This window comes from Hyla sarda, chromosome 3 (genome assembly GCF_029499605.1).
Source record: "Hyla sarda isolate aHylSar1 chromosome 3, aHylSar1.hap1, whole genome shotgun sequence".
Lineage (NCBI taxonomy): Eukaryota > Metazoa > Chordata > Amphibia > Anura > Hylidae > Hyla > Hyla sarda.
This window is the reverse complement of record NC_079191.1, coordinates 37,823,066-37,850,307: the sequence shown is the minus strand read 5'-3', so window position 1 is coordinate 37,850,307 and position 27,242 is coordinate 37,823,066.

The window sequence follows — 27,242 nt, the reverse complement described above, 5'->3', positions numbered from 1 at the left end:
AATAGACGATAGATAATAGGGACCTCAGGTGGTGCTACTCGTTAAGATAGGAATACTCAGACATCGGCATACAATGAACATGGTACGGTGCACTCACCCAGTTACTTGGTCACTTCTTCAATGGACCGTATCACACCGCTTGGCGCTAGGTCAGGCCGCCCTGGCCTGGCGAAGAGCCAAACGGTGTAATATGGTTCATGGCCAGAGTCCGAACTCCCCCATTACACCTGCCACCTCCCCGTTCCCATCCAGAGATGCCAGCATTCAGAGGCTGTCGTTGAAGAAGTGACCAAGTAACCGGGTGAGTGCACCGTACAACGTTCTTTGTATGCAGATACAGTACTCTGCCTGCTTTCCTGCATCTGGTAACATAGTAAAGAATTTCCATATGCCAGGATACTGTAAAGAGCAAGATACTTCACCACCTGACTGTGTCAGCCGTCACCTGCTCCTGAGCTGCTCAGACCAACAAGCTTGCTTACCTCCTCCTCTTTATACTCCTCTTAATTATTCCCAACACTCGGTAAGAACTTATCCTCTCGGTAAGAACTTCTGATGTGTGGTTGCGGCCTCCTTGTTCCCCCTCTGCACATCCACCATGATGCCTTACAGTATCCCCACCACTCCTACCAGCACCAGTCCCACTAATGCTATGCTCAGCCACTGTACCCCCCTCCACCACCTCAGCAACATGCTCCAAAGGCTGATCGTGACCCAACTCCTTCTCGTGGCTCGTGCTGTCCATCTGGGTAGCAGAAGAGGGGTGAAGCAAAGACTGAGAGGAGAAATCAGAGTAGAGATGAGCAATTTTTTTTGGAAAATTGTATTCGGACGATTCGTCGAATTTACCAAAAAAATTTGGTTCGGTCCGAATTTATTCGCAGCAAATTGTTATTAAAAACGGCTTTTTCTGGGCTACATAGAGCCTCATTAGGGGTGTAGAACACTTTGCCTTGTCGTAACAAGCATAGGGAATGTGCTGTGTTAGTGAAATAATACTGTTATTCAGTATGACATGCACATTACAGGCATCGCTATTAGAATCACAGCCGCAGAGCGTCTGGATGTGGTAGCAGGGTCGGGAGACCAAATGGCATCACAATTGAAGAGATTAAAGAGATTTTTTAATTGCAATTTAATTAAATTTTAATTTATTTAAATTTTTTAAAATCCTTTTTTGAGGACCCACTCTGGTGAGCATCGAGCTGCGGTCCGCCGAGAGGTGGACTACCGCCTTTCCCAGCCCCATGCTCGGAGTGTCTACTTGAAAAAGGAAGGACTGCAGTACCAGCAACTTGGATAGGAGCACATTCACCTTCTGCGCCTTTGGATAAGTGGGCATATACTGCTAGAATTTGATGCAGTGAAAAAGCTCGTACTTGTATCTTAAAATCGAGCTGGCGGTCCTCCGCGAGGCAAGCTACTACCTGTTCAAACCCCTGCCTCTCAGCCCCCCCCCCCCCCCGACTGTGAAACTGTGAATGTTTCATTCAATCAGTTCATTGTTATCGCTCCAACCTGTTTTATTGGATTCTTGTGGTAATTCCACAGGTAATATATGACAATGGCCATAGGGCCTCACAATTGAAAATATTGAAGAGATTTTTTTTTATTATTTAAATTAAAGATTCTGATTAGATTCACAAGTCTAATGTCCTGGGTGCCCGAGGCGTTTACTTTGAACTAATACTGTATGGCCACAAGACCCAATATAACAAGTCACATGGCGGCACAATGACAGAGCCTAGAGGTGGCAGCAGCCCGATGAGACCATAGGGCCTCACAATTGAAAAGATTAAAGATATTTTTTAAGATTTAAATTGAAGATTTTAAATAGATTAAAATTTTAAAAGTTTAATTTAATGTGCCAACAGCATGAGGAGACCATATGGTGGCACAATGACACAGCCTTGAGGTGGCAGCAGCATGAGAAGACCATAATGTGCAGAACTAATACAAAAAGAGCGAGACTAATGGTTGGAGGGCAAAATATACAATAATCACTGATGGATCGCCAGAGGCAATCCAATAAAGGCCCTGAGGGTCCCAACCAAATATTGACTAATTACAGGACTTTAATTTGCGGGTCCAAAAACATAATAGTGAAAAAAAGAAGGAAAAAATCACACATTTAAAAACACTATGTGCTCCTAACTAATAGCTGAATAAGAGCTTATTGGGCTCAACTAGCTCCACTATTGTCTTAATTCGTAGGAGATACATTGTGTTTGGAATCCCAGAACTACTGATTGTTAGGGTACATAGCAGTTAAAACCATAACACTGCCCCCCTCAACGTTTCGCCACCAAGTGGCTTTGTCAAGAGGCAAATGGGCAAGGGCCATTTGCCTCTTGACAAAGCCACTTGGTGGCGAAACGTTGAGGGGGGCAGTGTTATGGTTTTAACTGCTATGTACCCTAACAATCAGTAGTTCTGGGATGCCAAACACAATGTATCTCCTACGAATTAAGACAATAGTGGAGCTAGTTGAGCCCAATAAGCTCTTATTCAGCTATTAGTTAGGAGCACATAGTGTTTTTAAATGTGTGATTTTTTCCTTCTTTTTTTCACTATTATGTTTTTGGACCCGCAAATTAAAGTCCTGTAATTAGTCAATATTTGGTTGGGACCCTCAGGGCCTTTATTGGATTGCCTCTGGCGATCCATCAGTGATTATTATAATGTGCAGAACGACACAGCCTGGAATTGGCGGCAGCAAAAGGAGACCTTATAGTGGCAGAATGACCCAGCCTAGAGGTGGCAACAACCTGACGAGACCATAGGGCCTCACAATTGAAAAGATTAAAGATTTTATTTTTTATTTTTTAATTGAAGATTTCAAATAGATGAACCTAAAAAGTTTAATTTAATGTGCCGGCAGCATAAGGAGACCACATGACCATGGTGTGTCTGGGTCCTCTGTCTCATCTTCCTCATCCCCCTGTAGCTCCACAGCCTGCTCCTCCTCTCCTTTCAAATGACTATAAAAAACCACCCATTTTGCAAAATCTTGCCTGTGCTCCACTGTCCCCCTCCTCTTCCAGTTCAGCCCCCACAGGGCTCACGTGGCTGTGAGATGTAGGTGCCACTTCTCCAGAGCCCTGACCAGCCATTGTTTCCACCTGTTGTAGGAAATGAAGCAGTGGAATGACATAGTTCATCCGGTAATCCTGACAACTGACTAATAATGTGGCTTCCTCAAAGGCCTGAACAAACGGCAGGTGTCACATATAAGCAGCCACAGGTTGACATTGAAGTTACACAGGGGAGTACCCTATTCACTTGGATCATCAAAAATTCAGTGATGGCTTTTCTCTATTTGTATAGTCAGTCCAACATATGGAGGGTGGAAATCCAACAGGGTGGAAACGTCGCAAATCAGACTATGTTGGGGGATGCCATTATGACACTGCAGCTCAAGGAGGGTGTGCTTTGGTGTGTATGAGTGGCTGCAGTGCATGCAAAGTTTCCTTCCCTTTTTTAGGATGTCTTGCAGATGGGGGGAACACTTCAGGAACTGCTTGTTAACCCAATTGAACACATGTGCCATGCAGGCCGCATGGCTCAGGCCTCCTTATCGCAGCGCAGACAAGATGTTCTTCCCGTTGTCAGTCACCATGGTTTCCATTTCCAGTTTTTGTGGAGTAAGCCATGATTTGATTTTTAGCAGTTCATCCTGTGTGAGTCCATTCGCCAAGGCAAACCATGTGAAGAACAGCGTGACACCGCCGTACCCTGCACACATGGTATGCTGGAGGGGCATTGAGACTTGTCCGTGCAGTGGAGGCTGAGGACACGGTGGAGGATGCGGCGGCGGTGTCGCTCACTGTCACAGGACCAACGGCCTGAGAGCGTGGAGGCAGAAGCAGCGTGACCTCTCCAAGTTGCTGTTGTGGCTGTGCAGCAACCACATTTATCCAGTGGGCCGTAAAGGACATGTATTGTCCCTAACCGTAGTTACAGCTTCACATGTCGGCACTGCCATACACTTTGGTACACACCGAAAGGCTAAAGGACTGGCCCGCTTTCTGTTCCACAAAATTGTGCAGGGTTGGTACTGCCTTTTTCGCAAATAAATGATGGCTTGGGACTCTCCACCTCGGTTCAGCACAAGCCATCAGTTCTCTGAAAGATGCAGAGTCCACCACTTGAAAAGGGAGGGACTGCAGCAGCAGCATCTTGGACAGGAGCACATTCAGCTTCTGCACCGTTGGATGAGTGGACGCATACTGTTATAAGTTGCAGCAGTGAAAAAGCTCGTACTTGTATTTTAAAATCGAGCTGGTGGTCTGCCGCGAGGCCAGCTTCCGCCTGTCCCAGCCCGTCTTTAAACCCTCACTCCCCCCCCCCCCCATACTTATGAATGAGTTTCCTGGGTGCCCGAAGCATTTACTTTGAAAAAATACTGTCAAACTACAAGATCACTATAACAAGGATATCATATGGTGGCACAGTGACAGAGCCTAGAGGTGGAAGCAGCATGACGACACAATAGGGCGGCACTATGATAGATGTGGCAGCAGGAAAGTGACACGGTGAAAGAGTGGTGCGGTGGGTGTTAATACCAGTACCCGGTGACAAAGGTGGGTGAAAGAAGAAGAAGTTGGCATCAGGCGGGTCACGGGTGGCAGGATCAGAATAGTAGCTGAGTCAGGTAGGCAGAAGAAAACGGTCTCTTTTGTCAAAGTGTTAGTCTGCACAAGTAAGTATTGAGGATATGCATTACGTAAAACTCAACTTTTAATATTATTCTTAGGATAAAATATATGGACCACAAATTATTATTTCTAACAAAAAGAAAAGTGTGCAAAAAACAACATGTGCCACTTACACCACCAAGTATTGATGTGATGCAAAGACCTCTCAAAAGGTGGAAGGGAACAACGTATGGTCCATTGTAACAGGTGGGGGTAAAAACTTCCCCTGTAAGGCCCTACTCTCGTACTATTAATTCCCTTCTTGGCAAGTGTTACTCGACCTTAAAAGGGCAGCCCCACACAGAAAACTCTCCCTATTTACACCTAAAAACACTGCCATTTCCCAGGGTTTTTAGGTGGAAATAGGGAGAGGTTCCTGTGTGGGGCCGCCCTTTTTAGGATGAGTAATATTTGCCTTGAAAAGGTGGGAGGGAACAACGTATTGTCCATTGTAGCAGGTGAGGTAAAAACTTCCCCTTTAAGGCCATACTCTCACCACATTAAAGGGGTATTCCAGGAAAAAACTTTTATATATATCAAATGGCTCCAGAAAGTTAAACAGATTTGTAAATTACTTTCATTAAAAATATTTAATCCTTCCAATAATTATCAGCTGTTGAAGTTAAGTTGTTATTTTCTGTCTGGCAACAGTGCTCTCTGCTGACATCTCTGCTTGTCTCGGGAACTGCACAAAGTAGAACAAGTTTGCTATGGGGATTTGCTTGTACTCTGGACATTTCCCGAGACACGTGTCATCAGAGAGCACTTAGACAGAAAATAACTACTCAACTTCAGCAGCTCATAAGTACTGAAAGGATTAAGATTTTTTTAATAGAAGTAATTTACAAATCTGTTTAACTTTCTGGAGCCAGTTGATGTATGAAAAAAAGTTTGAAAGTTTTACTCGCCCTAAAAAGGGCGGCCCCACAAAGAACCTCTCCCTATTTCCACCTAAAAACCCTGGGAAATTGCAGTGTTTTTAGGTGGAAATAGGGAGAGGTTCCTGTGTGGGGCTGCCCTTTTTAGGGCGAGTAGCACTTACAAAGAAGGGAATTAATAGTGCGAGAGTAGGGCCTTACAGGGGAAGTTTTTACCACCACCTGTTACAATGAATCATACGTTGTTCCCTTCCACCTTTTGGAGGTCTTTGCATCGCATTAATACTTGGTGGTGTAGGTGGTACATGGTGTTTTTTGCACACCTTTCCTTTTATTAGATCTAAAAAAAAATTGGGAACATATATTTTATCCTAAGAAAAGTTAAGTTTTAGCTAATGCATATCCTCAATACTTACTTGTGGTCTGATGCAGTGGAATTTCCGTAACTGGGGAGCAGCACCTTAATTATGTTTGGCAGTACCCATGGCAGCACAATGAGAGAGCCTGGAGGTGGCAGCATCAGCATGAGGAGACCATATGGCAGCCCAATGACAGAGCCTGGAGATGGCAGCATCAGTATGAGGAGACCATATCGTGGCACAATGACAGAGCCTGGAGGTGGCAGCATCAGCATGAGGAGACCATACGGCGGCAAAATGACAGAGCCTGGAGGTGGCAGCATCAGCATGAGGAGACCATATGGCGGCACAATGAAAGAGCCGCCTGGAGTTTGCAGCTTCAGTATGAGGAGACCATATGGCAGCACAATGACAGAGCCTAGAGGTGGCAGCAGCAGAATGAGGGCCATGCCAACTAAGGGTTCAGTCTGAGGAACTCACCGACTGTTGACTGGGGGTGTTGGATGTCACTTGGGATGAAGTGGATGACCGAGTGAACCAATCAATCACGACTGCTGGGTTATTGGTCAAGACACGACCGCTAGCTGACACTGGGAGCTCAGACCTCTCACTGGGACTCCTGCTGCCACATGCCCCTACTCTGCTGCGACCTCTGCCTGCGCCTTATGAATTTATGCATCTGCCACTCCTATGTGCACATCCTTGCACTTCGCTGCCTGACATACTATATACACCAGCTGAGTGCATATAGGTTACACATATGAGAGGAGGACAATACGCTCCACTACGCTTAAAACTGTATTTGGCTACAAAAGCAGGTGTGCAGTTTTTATCTGGCCTTTCAGCGTAACTAGGCCCGTATGACTTTAACAGGAACATAATCGTACACCACGTAGGTGTACACACAGTATACACTTATGAGAGGAGGACTATGTGCTCCACTACACTTAAAACTATTTTAGACTACAGAAACAAGTGTGTAGGTTTGGCTGGCCTTTCAAAGTAACTAGGCCCAAATTATTTTAACAGGAAAAATATAGAGGACACCACTTAGGTGTACGTACAGTTTACACTTATGAGAGGACTATACTCTCCGCTACAAACTGTATAAGGCTGTTAAATATAACGATAAATTATAACCCGGTCTGACCATGGAGAGAGTGAGTTCTTGTTTGTAATTAAAGCATACATTTATTTGACATCATGGCAGACAGTACATAAAACAAGAAATCTAAAGGCAGTCCTTAGCATAAGTAAATGATGTAGCAGGGTTATGTAGACATGTCCATAAATCTTTTCTCACCAGCTGGGATGTCTTCCTAAGTACTTCATCCAGTGTGCTGGATCCATTTTGAAATGTCATTATAAGATGACCACCTCTGTTAGCTTCCTCTAGCTGTCATCCTCCTGGCTTGGTCTGGTCTAGCTTGGCCCTGCTTCCTTCATTCTTTCAGCTTTGATGTCTTGAACTTATATACTGTTGACTAAACTCTAATTGGATGTTGAACACTTCCTTACAAGCCAAAGATCCTATTTAGGTTTGCTCATGTAAGCATATAGTTATGGTATACAGTAATGGTCATGAAATACATCTTAGCTTCAGTTATTCTATCTATAGGATTCAGCTAGCTCAACTTGTATACCTTTAACTTGTTTCAAAAGGTCAGTTCAGCCATCTTGTTTTCTATACCTTTGCTCATTTACCTTGATCCACAGATTACAATGATATTTTATATTATTTTACAAAGGCTGAAAAAACAAGTGTGAAGCTTTGGCTGGCCTTTCACAGTAACTAGGCCCAAATTAGGAAACAGGAAAAAAAAATGTACACCACGTAGGTGTACATACAGTTTACACTTATGAGAGGTGGACAATATGCTACGCTTAAACTGTATTAGGCTACAAACACAAGTGTGTAGCTTTGACTGGCCTTTCACAGTAAGTAGGCCCAAATTAGTTTGATAGGAAAAAAACATACACCACCTATGTACACACAGGTTACACTGATGAGAGGACAACACGCTCCACTACGCAACCTGTATTAGGCACTGAAATCAGGTGACTATGTATTTCCGTGCTCACCCTAACTGGCCCCTGTTAGCTTTAGAGTTGTAGTACACACTAGTGCTTCAGCACTGAGTCGCTGTGTAGTACAGTCCAGTACAGTATTATTGTGCACTAATAGCAGGTGACAATGGCTTTTTGTGCTCAGCCTTACTGGCCACTATAAGCTTTAGAGTGCTGTACACCACAATGCAGCAGTACAGAGTCGCTGTGCAGTACACCCAAGAGTGTACTTTCTCTCTCTCTGTCAGTGCTTTTCTGCAGCGATTGGGCTTGTGGTGAATTTCTGTGGTGAAGCAGTTTTTCGTTGTTCAACACACACACTACTCTATCTCTGTCTGCAATAAAACGCTCTCTTTGAAATGCAACGCTGGAATGGCTGCCAGCAAGATGGCTACCGATTATATAGGACTGGGCTGGCTGGCTGCTAATAGGCTGCATGCTGCATGTGATTCAGGGTCATCCTGCCTACCCGCCTTTCCGCCTTCCCAGAGTTACTTGCCTCATGTCCTCACATTTGGATCCACCATTTTAGATGCCCTGGATCCTGGATCGCACCAAATGGAGTTTAATGAAGCGATTTGTTTCATCGAATCGTGGTGATAATGTGGTGATATTCGTTGCGAAGCAATTTTTTCTGAAATTCGTAACAAATTCGGATTTGTCAGATTCGATTCGCTCATTCCTAAAACAGAGCAACTAGGACCAACAATTCCTTGACCAGACATATTTTGGGGGTATTGTAAAAGATTTTGTTTGATGAAAGCAATAACATTCACAAACACTCTGTTTACAGAGCAGATGCGTGTCACATGCACGCGCTTTTTACTTCCCTGCTATTAAGCAACTAGGAAGACATAATACATGTTTGAGGAAACCATTGATATTCATGAAAACTGTCTTGACTCCTTCATGACCCAGCAATTTTTTTTTTTTTGGCGCACGTTTTTAGGTTCCTCACATTCTAAGACCCATAACTTTTTTATTTTACAACTGGCAAAGTTGAATTGGGGCTTCTTATTTGTGGGACAATTTGGCCATTTCATTGGCTTACTTTATTTTATCATTTAATGTATTAAGGAGCCATAAAAAAATATATATTTTTCTGGACATGATGTGACCAAAAATTAGCAATTTTGGAGTTTGGAATTTTATTTGTCTTTATGCCTTTTACCACGCAGCATCCTGAACATCATAATTTAAGAGTTTGGACAGCTACACATGCGACGATACCAAATATGTTTATTTTATATATTTTTTTGCAGTGTTTTATTTGAACAATGGGAAAAGGGGCAGGATTTGAACCTTTATTAGGGGGAGGATTTAAAAATATTTATTTTAAAAAACTTTTTTACTTTTTGTTCACATTTTTTGCCCCCTATGTTTTCGGCACTCTATTGCTAAGGGCTGCCAAAAGCAGCCTTAAGCAATCCCTGATCCACAGAGCAGCGGGAAGGACAGGTAAATCCCCGTTCTCACCCGTCAACCCATCTGCAGCCTGCAATTACATTGTGGAGCTGCAGATGGGTCCCCTATACCCCAGGGATTAATCCCTGTACATGTGAGTACAGGCACTATGCTGTGTTTATGGCGTTTTCTGTATGTATTGCTATCCTACAGGTCTGCCACAGCACAGCTTTGCTCTCTTCAGTACTTGTTCTGTTTTTTCAATTTTTTTAAATTTCGCAGTACATTTTATGGTAAAATGTAATTGCAAAGTGCAATTGATCTATTTTTCCATCTGTGGATGGAAAGATAAAACATGCAAAAATTTCAATTGGCTGTGTCCTTAAGGGGCTAAAAGTAGCTTTGTTATTGTCTATTTCTTAGGACAGTGTTTTCCAATTAAGGTGTCTCCAGCTGTTGCAAAACTACAACTCTCAGCAGGGAGTTGTAGTTTTGCAACAGCTGAGGCACCCTGGTTGGGAAACACTGAGTTAGGATGTAAGGAACTCAGATATGTACCCATGAACTATTCTTTTACCATGGACACTTGTATCCGCATCAGTGAGAATACAACCTCTTCTTACCCTTAGCTACAACCCCAGCAAGGATACTGGGTTCTTCTTATTAAATCTTGGTCACCATTATCATTATGTTTATGAACCATAATCCTTTGCGCACCCCTTAGCATGCATTGTCATATCATCCAGATTTGCAGAAAATTCCAAATTAACTGGAAACATAATGTATATCCAGCAATATTCTGACTGTATAATGTGTTACCATAGTAGAGGCAAATATGCGATCGATGTGCCTGCGCGTTACAGTCATGCAGATTAAATGAAACGTGCCCGACATAGGGAATATCTGTTTCTCATTATTTTTCCTTCCTCTCTGCCGTATACCTTTGACAATTATAAAAAGGATGACCTAGAAATAGAGAGAGGTACTTTTATTTTCCTCTGTTGTGATGTATAGATGCGCCAGGGAAATGTGCATATGCTGGAGCTTAAGTGATGATGCGGAACAGATTTTTTGTTGTTGTTACTAACTTTCTATAAAGTACATACCTAAGCTTGCATTTAGGGCTTTAATAGATCACCAGAGGGTTCCTGCGTTTATGCCTCGCATAGATTTTGGAATTGGTAATTTGGAATTGTTAAGCACTATGTCGTGGATTTTCATGTCCATTTAGTAGATTTAACCTTAGATGAGCAAACCTTTCGGTTCTGTCGGTTCACTAAACAAGAAAAAATTTGGGTTCTGACTTAACAAGGTCTGTTTTTCACCAATAGCCCAAAAATGTGCATATAAAACAGTCTAATAGCCCTAAAAGCCCCATATAACACTATTAGGTCACCTTAGTGTGTATCTATGGTGTGTATCTGTTTATATGGCAAAGCTAATTTCAAAGTTACAGCAACATGTATTGCTATGAGTAAACAGATGAACAGATAGTGCCCGGTGGTGCCTTTCAGGTTGAATAAAAACGCATTGCCCTTAATGATTTTTTTTATGTCCAAAAATTATCCATTTTTGGAATCAGATGCCTGCCAGTGTTTAAATGCACACAGAAGTATCGAAAGAAGCAATGGCTTTTTCCACATGGACCACAAATGATCCCTTTTTGGGAGCAGCAACATATTTGCCTGGAAAGTGAAATAGAAATAGCTTTTTACCAAGATGTGAGAAAATATTCACATTTTGGGGTGTAGCAAGAGGATTGGCGTGCTAGAAAGTGCATAAAAGTGACACGCGACCCTCTATGCAGCTTATTCACAATCAGTTTTTTTGTTTGTTTTGTTTTAAACTATCACACTGAACTTCCAAGTAAACCATACAGAACAGATGGAGAATGCTTTCTTCTACATTACTACAATTATTACAGTATATATGTGTGGGCCTACTCCTATCCGTGTTGGTCACTGATCACTGTCCCTCACAGAGATCTTCACCTTACACATGCTATGTCTACAATGGCTGCTGAAGCTATGCGCATAGGCTTTTATACTAGCTTTGACATCACCCCTATACTGTCTCCTGATTGGCTGGGAGAGCTGTTTGAAAGGAATTATGGAATGCCCGGAGCTAATGTGATCCTTTCTCCTTCTCTTCTCTGCCATGAGGCTGTTGTTATTTTATCAGGTTCTGCCAAACCTAACTACCCAAGTTTGAGTTCTAGCCAAACAAAACTTTTAGCAAAGTTCTAAAGAACTAAACTCTAGTTCTACAGGTTAGGCTTGCTCCTCTATAATGGTAGCAGGTAGCTAGCACTGCAACTTATGGAGGTGTAGACAATTTCCCTTGATACAAGGTATAAGAGGACACCTCCAGAAGAATCAAGTGAAACCATTTTCAGGAGGTTTCCTGTGTGGTCAAGTGGAGTGCTCTGCCTTACTATTGGTTGTTATTGGTGCAAAGTTCTATGTGTCAAACAGTAAATGATAGGGTAACACCAACTAGAATTCCCATGTATAAAAGGCTCTTATATGCATGAGATGACACTTTAACGAGAAAAAAAGAAGAAAAGGAAATTCATGATGGATTAAAATCTAATTAAAAAAAAAATCATCACTTTATTAATTCATCCATACAAGAGGCAAATAATTCAGATAGATTGAAGATGAGTTCACACAGAGGGGAGAGGAAATTGATGTGAAACCTGTTGTGATAATACACCGCACAATGTGAAAATAGACACAGCAATTTCATATGTATATATATCAGGATGTATGACCGAGCCACTCATGAAAGAGCGGCAGCAGTCAATCGATAATAATAACAATGCATTAGTAAACCACCCGAACAAGGATTTGTCACAGACCAACCGACTGTAAAAATGTTCAAAAATTAGACAATTCACATGGAAATAGGTAAATAAAAAATATAAATAAACAAATAAATAAATATCAGCTACAAATAACTTCCCCATGTTTTTCTTTACTTTTAAAGAAGAAATATCATGCTCAATGTTACTAAAAACATATTCCCTATCCGCATGGCTCTCCCCCAGAGTGGCGTGTCATGCCTGAAGCAGGGGCCTCCATGCCCCCTCCATATATCTCTATGGGAGAGCCAAAGATTGCCGAACAGCTCTCCCATAGAGAAAAATGGAGGGGTCATGACACACCACTCTGGAGGAGAGCCGGGGCGGATTGATTCCCCCCCCCCCCCCCCCCCAAATTCAACCACCCCACCGTTTTTTTGTGACATTGAGCACAAGACAAGCCATTTCTGGTAAAACAATATACTGTAGCTAGCTCATTTAGCTTTCTGGGGTTCCTGCATGGCAAATCTGCATTGTTATGTAGAAATATGATACATGCATCCCTGTAAAACTTGCTGCACATTTGCTCATATGATCATTGTTAAATTAAAATAAATTAAAATAAAAAACTTTATGGCATTAAAGACTATTGTAAGACAAATAGTTTTAGCATCCATTAAGCTATATCAGTGTACGGCTAAAATAGTTAAACACATTATCCCTTGAATTCCATATATACTGAATTTTGGAGGCTCCAACATATGCTGCCACAGCTAAAATATAGATAGATATGTCTACTTCACGTGGCATAAATGTGTGATCATCCCTAGTGAGTATATTCTATTCTCAGGATAAATGGGATTTATCAGCGAGAGTATAAATAGCCAAATAGAAAGCCTAGTTACGTGAGAGCGGTGACCGCATGAAATGCCTATAATAGCTCCATTTTACCTTCTGCTGGTTCAATATATAATGAACTATCAAAACTTCTGCTTTGGCAGAAACAATTTCCTATGATCAAGCAAGGTATAATGGAATATGGCCATGTTGTATATGCTAAGGAATTGGGGTCATTTTTGCTTCCATTGTCCAGCTTTGTATTTGGAAATTGCAAATAAGAACTACTTTATTATTTATTTATTTATTATATATTTATTCCATGTGTTCTTTATTGTATCTGTAAAAAATTTTTAAATGCATTATGAACGCTGTAAGAAAAAATATACAATGTAAAATGTGCTATTTTTGGGTTATTTCAATTACCAAAAAATAAAAAGTGATTAAAAATGTTTTTGAAACTACAGCTGCCCCTCAAAAACATGTTCTCTTACAGGTCATCTGGTGGAAAACTTAGAGAAGTGTGAGTTTCAGAATATGGCATATGAAAAAGAAAAAAAAAATAAGTTGTAAAACATTGTAACAAAAAAAACTATAGAAATTTGGTATTGCCATTTGCCATAATCATACGGACTAGACAAAATACATTGCTAAATGGGCACAGCTAAGGTAATAATGTGTCCTGAGAGACAGACCATGTGGTTTTCGCCCTGCACTGTTGAGTCATTCTCCCTTTAACTGGGAGGTGTGTGCAGCCTCAGCCAATCAGACACTGAAAATCTCTTTTCACAGAGCATAAAGGTTAGGACTCCTCTTAGAGAGTGAGTTGGACAGCAGTGAGAGGATGGCTTCAGTGTAGTATTCATGCTGCAGGATGGCAAAGAATGTCAAGCAGCCCAAGAAGACAACAAAGGCCACAGAAGCCATACATATCAGTTAGGATCATTTACAGGAAACAGATCCAGGTAGTTCGGTGGCTCTCTTTTTTTTATATATGTACTTCCCTGGAGCACCCCTTTAAAGGAAAACTGTCACTAAACCCCCCTCCCCCCCGCACTAACCAGAGGAACTGTCTGGTAGTGCGGGGGACGCTGATCAATATGCTGCCTACCATGCCTGGATCCGTCCTGCCGTTCGCAGGTTATCTTCATTATTCTTGATATGCAAATGATCTTCTAACTGGCATGGGCGGGGTTACAAGGCTCCATCTGGCAGTGTGACAACAGCGCTGCTTGTCCGCAGCTCCACCAGTTTATGAATATTCATGCCCTCCCTCTGCCTCTCCCTCTCCTCCCCGCTCTGTATAGGACTCCACTGCGCTGAGGCTGCTTCCAGGTGTACACAGGAAGCGGTACATGCGCAGTGGAGTCCTGTACAGAGCGGGGAGAGGCAGAGGGAGGGCATGAATATTCATAAGCTGGTGGCGCTGACATCAAAGTGCCAGAGTGAGCCTTGTAACCCCGCCAATGCCCATACGGATCCGGGCATGGTAGGCAGCATATCAATCAGCGTCCCCAGCTAATACCTCTGGTTGGTGCAGGGGGAGTTTAGTGACAGTTTTCCTTTAAGTCGTGCTTTAACCACTAGCAATTTCCAGCTCCTGATGTCACTGATATTAACAAATATGAAGTTGGCATCTACCTGCAGTTCTTTGTTTTGGCATCTGTGGTGTCCCCCCTTCTAAAACTCTGTAGGTTGTCACCTGTGGCAAGTTGCTTATCTAGCCTCAGGGTCTGGGATTATGATGTCTTGCTGGGTATTTTATGTTCTATGAAGCTGCCTTGCCATAACTTTGCACAAAGGATGCATGTTAAATAGAGTCTAGTTACGTCAGGGGGATTTTTTGTTATTTTTTTTTTCTGTAATTGTTTATATTTAGAGATTTTAGTATTTTTTATTAAAAGTTTTTGAGGTATATCCTGACCGCAGAGAAAGACAGTGAGTCAGGCCCCGTGTTCTGTATGTATGCTGTACTGTAAGACAATACAATTGTTGCTGATGTGTCCGACAGCAGGCTACCCCCCCCCCACAAGCCTGCTGATGCTGAATGTGCAGTTAATAAAAGAATTACTCTGCATTATCTCCAACATTCCAACTTCTGCTAATCTAACATGTACCTGATCAGTCTCTTTGGCAGTGAGTTATACGGTAATATACGGCTCATTACACAAATGCTTGAGATGTAAGTCTGGGGATATTATAGTGTCAGGGTGACAGGCAGAAAATGCTGGTGTAGCAGCTGGTGACTGGGTGCATCATTTCTGTATAGGATGGACAATAATTATAGCTGCTGCATTACTGTGAGTTACCAGGAAACATATTTGTCAAGGAGAAAGGATGTGTCACCAAGGGCCATCGTCCTGATGTGTCACCAAGGGCCATCGTCCTGATGTGTCACCAAGGGCCATCGTCCTGATGTGTCAGTAACTAAGTGAAAACTTTTTCCCAAGTTTTTCAGTAGGTTAAAGCAGGCCTAACCTACATGTCAGTGACTGAATTATACGGTGAAAAAAAAAAGCAAATTGGCAAAAAGAAAAAGTTTAGAATTTGAGTGTTTTCTTTTTCATTTTTTCCAAACTAAATTCAATAATAGATAAATATATTGTGGTAGAAACTATGGTAGGATTTTATAAGTGATTCCTCATATAAGTGTAATAAAGTGTTAAAAAAAAAAAAAGTTTTAATAAAAGTTTGAAAGACACACATTAACCCAGTGGTCTTCAAACTGTGGCCCTCCAGATGTTACAAAACTACAATTCCCAGCATGCCAGGACAGCCGTTGGCTGTCCGGGCATGCTGGGAGTTGTAGTTTTGCAACATCTAGAGGGCCACAGTTTGAAGACCGCTGCATTAACCCCTTCCATGTTAAAAGTTCAAATCACCCCCTTTTCCTATATAAAAACATGTAAACATAATAAAAATAAACATATTTGGTATCGCTTCGTGCGTAATTGTACAACCTATCAAAAATCTAACATTATGTATCCGTACGGTAAATGTAAAAAAATACCAAACCACAGATTTGCAATTTTTATAATATCCCAGAAAAAAAAAAAAGTTAAAAAGCGATTAAAAAGTCAGATCAATACCAAAATGGTACCGATACAAAAAACAGATTATGGCGCAAAAAATTTGCCCTCATTCAGCCTGGTATGCGGAAAAAAAAATAAAGCTACAGGGGTTAAAAAATGGCAATTAAAAAAATTACAAAAAGTCCAGAATTAGTAAAACATGACGTAAACGATACAAATCTGGTATCGCTGTAATCAGGCGCCTAAAGTATAAAACTAACATGTTATCTGACCACAAGGTAAATGGCGCAGAAAAGAAAACCACCAAATCTGCAAAATTATCTTTTACTATTTCAATTTCACTTCCCTAAATATATATTTATATATATTTTTTTGGGGGTTTGGAGAATATGTTATTGAAAAATTAAAAGGTATCATTATAATAGGTAGTTATGGCTATTATAGGGCAAGGAGGAAAAAACGAGAGTGTAAAAGCGAAAATTAGCCCGGACAAGTGGATCGTCATGAGGGACAAGTAGATTTTTCTCCATTTTAGTCCAGTGGACAAGTAGTTTTTGATAAAATTTCCACACCCCTGATTATGCATAAGCTGTTGTAACATAAAGGTCACATGGTCAGGCAGCCATATTGGTTTGTATGGCACGATTTTGCACAATATTGAAACAGACCACGAATTTCAGCCCTTAATAGTTAATGGCTCCGTATCTGTCTGTACCTGTCCATGCACAGATACGATTTCAGGCGATTTGAGCTTCCAAAATCTTATCTGTGCATCGGAAGGTCAGATCATGGTGTGAATGCAGCCTAATATGTACACTGTTAAAGGAGTAGTCCAGTAGTGAACAAGTGGTGAACAACTTATCCCCTATCCTAAGGATAGGGGATAAGTTGCAGATCGCGGGGGGTCTGACCGCTGGGGCCCCCCGCGATCTCCTGTATGGGGCACCGACAGCCTGCGCGAAGGGGGCGTGTCGACCCTCGCACGAAGCGGTGGCCGACGCGCCCCCTCAATACAACTCTATGGCAGAGCCGAAGCGCTGCCTTCGGCAATCTCCGGCTCTGCCATAGCGATGTATTGAGGGGGCGTGTCACAGAGAGATCACAGGGGGCCCCAGCGGTCGGACCCCCTGCGATCTCAAACTTATCCCCTATCCTTAGGATAGGGGATAAGTTTTTCACCACTGGACTACCCCTTTAACCTAAAGGTTATATTTCTTTGCACAATAGTATATTATTCACTTTCTGTACCACAATTAATCACCAGATTTGGTGGCCATATTGGATTGCGCACTTTTCTGCAGACATAGTTTTCTTTGAAATTGCAGGTCAGAACAATATGAAAATTTGCAACCATGATCGTGATCACATTCTGTACCACTATTAATCACCGGATTTGGCAGCCATATTGGATTGTGCAATATTCTGCACACCTGGTTTTCTCTTAAATTGCTGGTCAGAACAATGTGAAAATTAGCACACATGTCCACGATAACATTATGTACCACAAATGATGACCTAGTTTGGCAGCCATATTGGATTGTGCAATATTCTACATACATTATTTTCTCTGCAAATGCTGGTCGGGATAATGTGAAAATTAGCACACATGTTCTTAATCACTTTTTGTATTAGGAATGATGACCTGGTTTGGCAGCCACAATGGATTGCACAATATTCTCCATACATTGTTTCTTCCGAAAATGCAGACATAGTATTCTTTGAAATTGCAGGTCAGAACAATATGAAAATTTGCAAACATGATCGTGATCACATTCTGTACCACTATTAATCACCAGATTTGGAAGCCATATTGGATTGTGCAATATTCTGCACACCTGGTTTTCTCTTAAATTGCTGGTCTGAACAATGTGAAAATTACCACACATGTCCGAGATCACAATATGTACCACAATTAATCACGTTTGGCTGCCCTATTGGATTGCGGAATATTCTACATACATTATTTTCTCTGCAAATGCTGGTCGGAATAATGTGAAATTTAGCACACATGTTTGTGATCTCTTTCTGTACCACAAATGATGACATGGTTTGGCAAGCATATTGAAATGCGCAATATTTGCAAATATAGTTTTCTCTAAAATGACTGGTCAGAACAGTGTGAAAATTAGCACAAATGTTCCCGATCAATTTATGTACCACTCGTGATCACAAGATTTTGCATCCATATTGGATTGTGCAATATTGTGCAAACATAGTTTTCCCTGAAATTGCTGGTCAGAACAATGTTAAAATTAGCACAAATTTTCATGATCACTTTCTGTACCACATGGTTTGGCCACCATATTGTATTGCACAATATTTTGCAATTGTGCAAAGAACCAAACATTTTTTCCGTTTTAGCACTTTCGTTTTCTCCTCCTTACATTTTAAAAACCATAACCCTTTCAATTTTGCACCAAAAAATCCATATGATGGCTTATTGTTTGCACCACCAATTCTACTTTGTAATGACATCAGTCATTTTACCCGAAAATCTACGGCAAAATCTACGAAAAAATTGAAGAAAAAACTAAACTTTTTAACTTTTGGGAGCTTCCATTTCTATGCAGTGCATTTTTCGGTAAAAATGACATCTTCTCTTTATTCTGTAGGTCCATACGATTAAAACGATACCCTACTTAGGCTAAGTTTACACTTGTTTTTTCTCTGGCAGTTTTTGGAAAACTGCCACTGCAGTTTTTGAGCCAAAGCCAAAAGTGGATCCATGAGGAATGTGAAATATAAAGGAAGGACTTACACTTCTCCTCCCTTATGGATCCACTTCTGACTTTGGCTCAAAAACTGCAGTGGCAGTTTTTCAAAAACAGCCAGAAAAAAAACAAGTGGAATTTTAACCTAATATAGGTTTGATTTTGTCGTACTTCTGGAAAAAATCACAACTACATGCAGGAAAATGAATACGTTTAAAATGGTCATATTCTGACCCCTATAACTTTTTTTTTTTCGCAAACAGGGCTGTATGAGGGCTAATTTTGTGTGCCATGATCTGAAGTTTTTATCGCTACCCTTTTTGATCGGACTTTTTGATCGCTTTTTATTAATTTTTTCATGATATAAAAAGTGACTAAAAATATGCTATTTTGGAATTTGGAATTTTTTTGCACCTACGCCATTGACCGTGCTGTTTAATTAATGATATATTTTTTATAGTTTGGACATTTACACACGCAGCGATACCACATATGTTTATTTTTTTATCGATACATATTTTTTATATGGAATTTGGGAAAAGGGGGGGGGGATAATTTAAACTTTTAATAAGGAAGGGGTTAGTGGATGTTTTTTTTAAACTTTATATTTAAATTTTTTTTTTACACTTTTAGTCCTTTTAGGAGGAATCATTACATTCCTCTTACAGATCAATGTGGTTTCATAGAACCACATTGACCTGTGTACTCTAGGCTCGATTGATAAAGCCTGGTCCTGCCAGGATTTATCATTCTCAGCGCTGCAGCTGACACAGAAGGAGAGGTAAGCCCTCCGGCTATCTCAGCACCCCCCCCCCCCCACACGATCGCGCTGCGGAGAGGCGATCCATCCCACTGGACCACCAGGAATGGTTTAAATGTCCCTTTAGATGCCGCCGCTTTGACAGCGGTGATCTAAAGGGTTAATAGCTGCCCGCGGCTTTGCCGCAAGTCAGCTATTGAACTCAGCCCCTAGCTACAGGAATCAGCTGGGGAGGTGGCCGGTATGACGGTTCGTTGGCTTGTCCTTAGACGGCAACTGGCTAAATTACTGGTCAGAGCAATGTGAAAATTAGCACACATGTTCGTGATCACTTTCTATATCACAATTGATCACCAGATTTGGCAGCCATACTGGATTGCGACAATATTCTGCGAAAAAAGTTTTCTCTTTTTTTTTTTTTCCTTTAATTAGCACACATGTTCACGATCACTTTCTCACATTTGATCACATGGTTTGGCTGCCATATTGGATTGTGCAATATTTGCAAGCATACTTTTCTCTTAAATTACTGGTCAGAACAATGTTAAAATTAGCGCACATGTCCACGATCACCTTCTCCACCATCAGGGGTCACAGCAATTATGTGCTTTAACTCAGAGGTGCCGCTCGGCCATCTGAAATGCTGCTTGCAGCTATATTTGAACTTTGTTCTTAGCTGATTCATGATCGGATCAAAGATCAACTTTGATGTGGTCATAAATCAGATGAGAAGTTCTTCCAGGAGAGAAGAAAATAACTAATAATGGACCCATCAAAGGATGGCTTCTCTGACAGACTTTTAGTTGGACACAGCAAAAGGAGCCGCAGAAGAGAAAGTGAGCAAACTTTTTCAAAGCTCTATGGAGAAATATACAATATATGTAGGAGCTGCTGACATGATTGTCTGCTATGTTTTCATGGTCCACACCAATAGCTGTTCTTGTCTATTGCCGGACTCCCTTCTCCTGTAGATGTTGAGTAGCGATGTATTCAGTACTGTACATGCACTGGGGTGAATAAGAGAACAACTACCTGGTGAACAGAGGGAAAGAGTGGTAATGAGAACAGTACAGTATGACTGTAGTAAGAAAATAAGTATACTTAAAACTATCCTCTTCTGACCCCTCTAACTTTTTTATTTGATTTTTTATTTTTCATCTTGGCAAAACATAAACCTTACTCCAAAGGATAGGGGATAAGATGTCTGATCGCGGGGGTCCCGCCGCTGGGGACCCCCGCAATCTAGCATGTAGCACCCACCTGTAAGTACTGCTGGAAGCGCTGGAGGTTCTCAGTCTTTTACCTCCCGACCACGGGACGGATTATCGTGACGTCCGCCCTTGTGTGATGTCACGCCCCACCCCCTCAATTCAAGTCTATGGGAGGGGACGTGACGGCCCAGCGGCAGGACCCCCGCGATCAGGCATCTTATCCCCTGTTCTTTGGATAGGGGGATAAGATGTCTTGGGGCCGGAGTACCCCTTTAAGTTTTCTTCTTTTATTCCCTAATTTAACACAGTTTAAAGGGGTACACCACTGCTAGACATCTTATCCCCAATCCTTTGGATAGGGGATAGGATGTCTGACCGTGGGGGTCCCTCCACTGGGACCCCCACAATCTCCACGCAGCAACCGGCTTTATGAACAAACATCTTAATGCATTAACCCCTTAACAACTTTGGACGTAAATGTATGTCCTGGTGCACCAGGACATACATTTACATACATTTACATCCTATACATGACGCAAGCATTGAATCAGTGCTCACATCATGCACGGCTGGTCGCAGAAAGGGACCTGCCGTTAATGGCGGACATCAGTGTAATCGCTGGCTGCGACCAGCCGTGCATGATGTGAGCACCGATCCAATGCTCGCGTCATGTATAATTAACCCCTCAGATGCCGTGATCAATACAGATCACGGCATCTGCGGCAGTGCTGCGCTCTGAACGGGAAATCGGATCCCCTGCCGTGGGGATCCGATCGACCAAGATGGTGGACGGAGGTCCCCTAACCTGCCTCCTGTTGTCATCACGGGGTCTTCTGCTCTGGTCTGCAATCGAGCAGACCAGAACAGTAGATCACTGATAATGCTGTTCAGTGCTATGCCTATGCATAGCACTGAACAGTATTAGCAATGAAGTGATTGCTATAAATGTAATAAAAGTAGAAAAAAAAAGTTTAAGAAAAGTTTTAAAAAATGTGAATACGCCCCTCCCCCAATAAAATTTAAATTCCCCCTTTTCTCTTTTTACTAAAAAGTGTTAAAAATAAATAAATGAACATTTCTGGTATCACCGCGTGCATAAAGGTCCGAACTATTAAAATATAATGTTAACGATCCCGTACGGTGAACGGTGTAAATGTAAAAAAATTAAAATATCTGAAATTTTGGTCACATCACATCCCTGAAAAATTTTATAAAAAGTTATCAAAAAGTCACATATAGGCAAATGGCACAAAAAATTAGCCCTCATAAATCCCCATATACATGAGAAAGTTATAGGGGTCAAAATAGAGTGACCAAAAACATAAAAATGTTGTTTAAAAAAGTGTGAGATTTTTTTAAATTCGTACAGTAATAGTAAAGCGTGTTAACATGGGTATAATTTTAATTGTATTGACCCACACAATAAATGAAACATGTCATTTTTACCAAAAAATGCACTGTTTAAAAAGGAAACCCTCCAAAAGTAGCAAAATTGCGTTTTCATTTTAATTTACCCACACAATAAATTATTTTTGGTTGCGCTGTACATTTTATGGTAAAATAAAAGGTGTCATCACAAAGTACAATTGGTCACGCAAAAAAAAAAAACCCTCGTCTGTCAATGGAAAAATAAAAATGTTCTGGATTTTAGAAGTTGAGGAGGGAAAAAAATGAAAAATGCAAAAATGAAGATGGCTGAGTCCTTAAGGGGTTAAAGGGGTATTCCGCCAATAGACATCTTATTCCCTATTCAAAGGATTGGGGATAAGATGTCTAATCTTCGGGGGTCCTGCCACTGGGACTGGAGTTTCAGGGACTGGAGACGTGATGTCATGCCACGCCCCCTTGTGGCATCACTACACACCCCACTCCATTCATGTCTATGGGAGGGGGTATGACGGTCGTCACGCCCCCTCCCACAGACATTAATGGAGGGGGCATGGCATGATGTCCGGGTGCTGCGTGGAGATCCGACATCTTATTCCCTATTCTTTGGATAGGGGATAAGATGTCTAGGGGAAGAGTACCCCTTTAACCCCTTAACGACACAGGACGTAAATGTACGTCCTGGTGAGCTGGTACTTAACGCAACAGGACGTACATTTACGTTCTATTCATAACCGCGAGCATCAGAGCGATGCTCGGGTCATGTGTGGCAGGTCCCAGCTGCTGGTAGCAGCCAGGGACCCGCTGGTAATGGCACACATCTGCGAGGATGTCTGCTATTAACCCCTCAGATGTCGTGATCAATACAGATGACGGCATCTGCAGCATTGCGGTCACTAAAATGGATGATCACAGCGGTAATCCGATCATCAAGAACGGCAGACAGAGGTCCCCTCGCCTGCCTCCACTGCCTTCCATGGGTCTTCTGCTCTGGTCTGCGATCGAGCAGACCAGAGCAGAAGATGACCGATAACACTGATCAGTGCTATGCCCTATGCATAGCACTGAACAGTATTAGCAATTGAATGATTGCTATAAATAGCCCCCTATGGGGACTATTAAAGTGTAAAAAAAAGTTTAAAAAAATAGTAAAACAAATGTGAAAAACCCCTCCCCAAATAAAAACGTAAATTGTCCCATTTTCCCTATTTCATCCCCAAAAAGTGTAAAAAAAAAATTAATCAATTAATAAAATTAACCGTGTTAGTAAATATCTATCTAATATCGAACTATTAAAATATAATGTTAATGAAACCGTGCAGTGTAACATTAAAAAAAAAAAGTCCAAAATTGCTTCTTTTTTTTTTTTATAACATTTTATTCCCCCCAAAAATTTATAAAAAATGCATTAAAAGTTTTATATAAGAAAATATGGTATCAATAAAAATCATGGCGCAAAAAATGAGCCCTCATACCGCCGCTTATATGGAAAAATGAAGTTATTGGTCTTCAAAATAGGGGGATTTTAAACGTACTAATTTGTTTAAAAAGTTTGCGATTTTTTTTTTCAACGCAACAATAATAGAAAAGTATGTTATCATGGCTATCATTTTAATCATATTTACCTAAAGAATAAAGAACACATGTCATTTTTACTGTAAATTGTACGGCATGAAAACAAAACCTTCCAAAATTTGCAAAATTGCGGTTTTCTTTTTAATTTCCCCACACAAATAGTTTTTTTTTTTGTTGCGTCATACATTTTATGGTAAAGCGAGTGATGGCATTACAACGGACAACTGGTCACGCAAAACACAAAGAAAAAAAAGCCCTCATACTAGTCTGTGGATGAAAATATCAAATAGTTATGATTGTTTGAAGACGAGGAGGAAAAAACAAAAACGTAAAAATAAAATTGTCCTTAATGCCCAAATGGGTCGAGTCCTTAAGTGGTTAAGCTCTGGATATCTCTCATACTTATTTTTACCCGAGCAACCATGTACAAAGAGCAACTATCCAGTAATTTAGCGATGATCAAAAAAGTCCATAAGGACGGGAAAAGTCAAGTGCTTTAGCGAGGATGAATGTAGCACTGGCAAACTTTCTAAAAGCAGTCTGTCTGAGTAGATCCTGCATGCCCGTCATGACTTTTACTGACCTTGTCCAGGTTAACAGGCTAATAATTTATACGGAGGTCCTAAAACCAAATCCGGGCAATGAGCGGACATTATCTGTGGCAGAGGGTGTGATGCAGGGCAGATAGAATTACCCAAGGGACAGATGGCATTAACCCCTTGTATTTGTGATGCTAGGGCATGGATTATCCTCAATACCACCTGAAAGTATACTGCTGGACACTGGGCTAGGCACGAGGGCAATAATGACTCCGGCGCCAAATTACTGACAACGGTGGTTTTACTAAATGGCAGATGATACAGTCTATACAGTGTAGTCAGGCCCACGGAGGTGACCAGTGACTTCAGGGACCTTAAGGGCTTGCTGGGACTTGCAGTGCTTTTGGACAATTTAGTGCAGGCCATGTTGACTTGACCATAGATGACAGTGACTGACTTGACTTGACTGGAGACAGACTAAGCTGTGACTTTATCTTGTAGACTGGTAGCTTGTGGCTGCAGACTTGACTTGAGGCTCCTATGACTCCAGACACACTCTTAGGCTCGGCTGCACCTCAGCAAAGATTCAGGAACTAAGAGAGAGAAGAGACTCCTCCCAGGGCTTTTATGAGGGAGACTCTCGTGGGGTCCCATTCGTCACCCTTAAGTCACCTGGTCACTGATACCTCCTGGGTAACAATCACATGACAACTCACATAACAACTGATGATCACATGTTAACCTTTGTTAAATATACAACATTCTTAAATACATAACATAATATACAATCAAAGTAGAACAGATGCTGGGGGGCCCAGGGGACACTGCAGGGAGGCTGCCTAACAGGGCAACAAGGGTATGGGGTAACAACTCCCGTACTGGGCCACCACATAGCTCTCTGCCTCATTGGCAACTTTATAAAAACAAATAAACAGCAGACCCTTAACGCCATGGAAATGATGCTGCAAATGTGTAAATACTAGAGATATTATTTTATAATAAAGATTGTGCCTGGGGAATAAAGCCGGGTGCTCAGATGAAGGTCAACTTGGTATTTCTAATCATTAAATTATTTGTACAGCAGATGTGATTTGGTTACCTTTAATTTGTACCAGAAGGCACAGAACAGTATGAGATCGAAGCTTGAGCATGTTTCCTTCCTGCAGAGAAATGTCTAGTGCTTCCTCATCACTTAAAGATTTTTAGTGATGTTTTATCAATAAACACTCATCAGCTACCAAAAAGTAAGCCTGTCCTCAAATGTCACTCCATCATTTCATGTTCTTCAGTAGGACAACATCTCTCGTACTTTTGTCCTTTGTTTGTCATTTCCTAATAATAAAATGCAGATAGGTGTAAAGAAATATAACCCATAATATTTATACAAATTTGTGTCCTAAATAGAATGTGATGCATACATTAAACATTTTTTAACCCTTTAAGGACTCAGGGTTTTTCTGTTTTTGCACTTTCGTTTTTTCCTCCTCACTTTCTAAAAATTATAACGCTTTGAGTTTTCCACCTACAGACCTATATGAGAGCGTGTTTCATGTGCTACCAATTTTACTTTGTAATGACACCAGTCATTTCACCACAAAATCTATGGGTAAACCAAAAAAAAATAATTATTTGGGGGACAAAGTAAAGAAAAAAAATGGGTAAAGGGGGAGATTCAATCTTTTATTAGGGAAGGGGTTAATTCACATTTATTAACTTTTTTCTTTATTTTACACCATTTTTTAGTCCCCATGGGGACAATAACATGTAATCCTTAGATTGCATACACTGATCAAAGCATTGATCAGTGTTATCTGCATTCGATTGCTCCAGGCTGCTTGGAGCATCGAAAAAGAGATCGGACAGCGAGGAGGCAGGTAAAGGTCCTCTCGCCATCCTCTCAACTGATCGGGACACCGCAGTTTCACCCCAGTGATCCCAATCAGCCTCAATGAGCTGCCGGGAATGCTTTTTTTAAATTTATTTTAAACGCGCCGATCTGGTCATCAACCTTGATGCCTAACATCACCACTAAAGATGAATGAATCTGACGTCACAAATTTCACAAAAAATTTGATTCGCAATTTTATTGCGCAAATCGCTTAATTAAACACCATTTAGTGCAGTCCAGGCTCCAGGGCATCTAAAATGGTAGATCCACATGTGAGGACATGGGGCAAGGAATTCTGGGAAGGCGGGAAAAAGGGTGGGTGGGATGACCCTGAATCACATGCAGGATGCAGCCTATCAGCAGCCAGTCACCCCTGTGATGTCACAGCCCAGTATAATCGGCAGCCATAATCCAACTTGTAACTTCATCCTTTCACTGCAGAGAGATAGGACAGCACTGTGTGTTACACAGACAAGCTTTTTACAGCAGCGTTTCTCCTCATAGTCACGTCAGCGTTCTGGTGGACAGAGAGCAGTGCATTTTTCACAGAATTTTTTTTTTTTACTGCAGCCATTAACTTCCCAGTCACTTTCTACCAGGTAATCACCGGCCTGTGTTTTTACTCCAATACTTTAAGTGCACTGTAGAATATTTTTCTGCCCTCATTGTTCCAAAACAAATAGTCTGATAGTCTGTAGACGATATAATACACACCCAGCAGTACATTCCTAATAGTCTATGAGAGAATGCTATTTTGGGTTTAGTACACAGCTACTGTGTGCTGCAGCACTGTTGTGTACTGCTTCTGCGCATGTTTCTTCCCACATAAGTGCACACCACATATCTATATCTAAGTAGAGTACTATTTTGTACCTGTTAATCTGTCAAGGGCCTAGATACTGTGAAAGGCTAGGCTAAAGTACTCACCCGCTGGTGTTGTACTCAAATACTTTTTTAAGCGTACTGTATCGCATTTTTCTGCCCTCATAAGTGCATACCACATACCTACATCTAAGCAGTGTACTCTTTTGTACCTGTTAATCTGTCAAGGGCCTAGATACTGTGAAAGGACAGCCAAAAGAACACTCCTGCTGC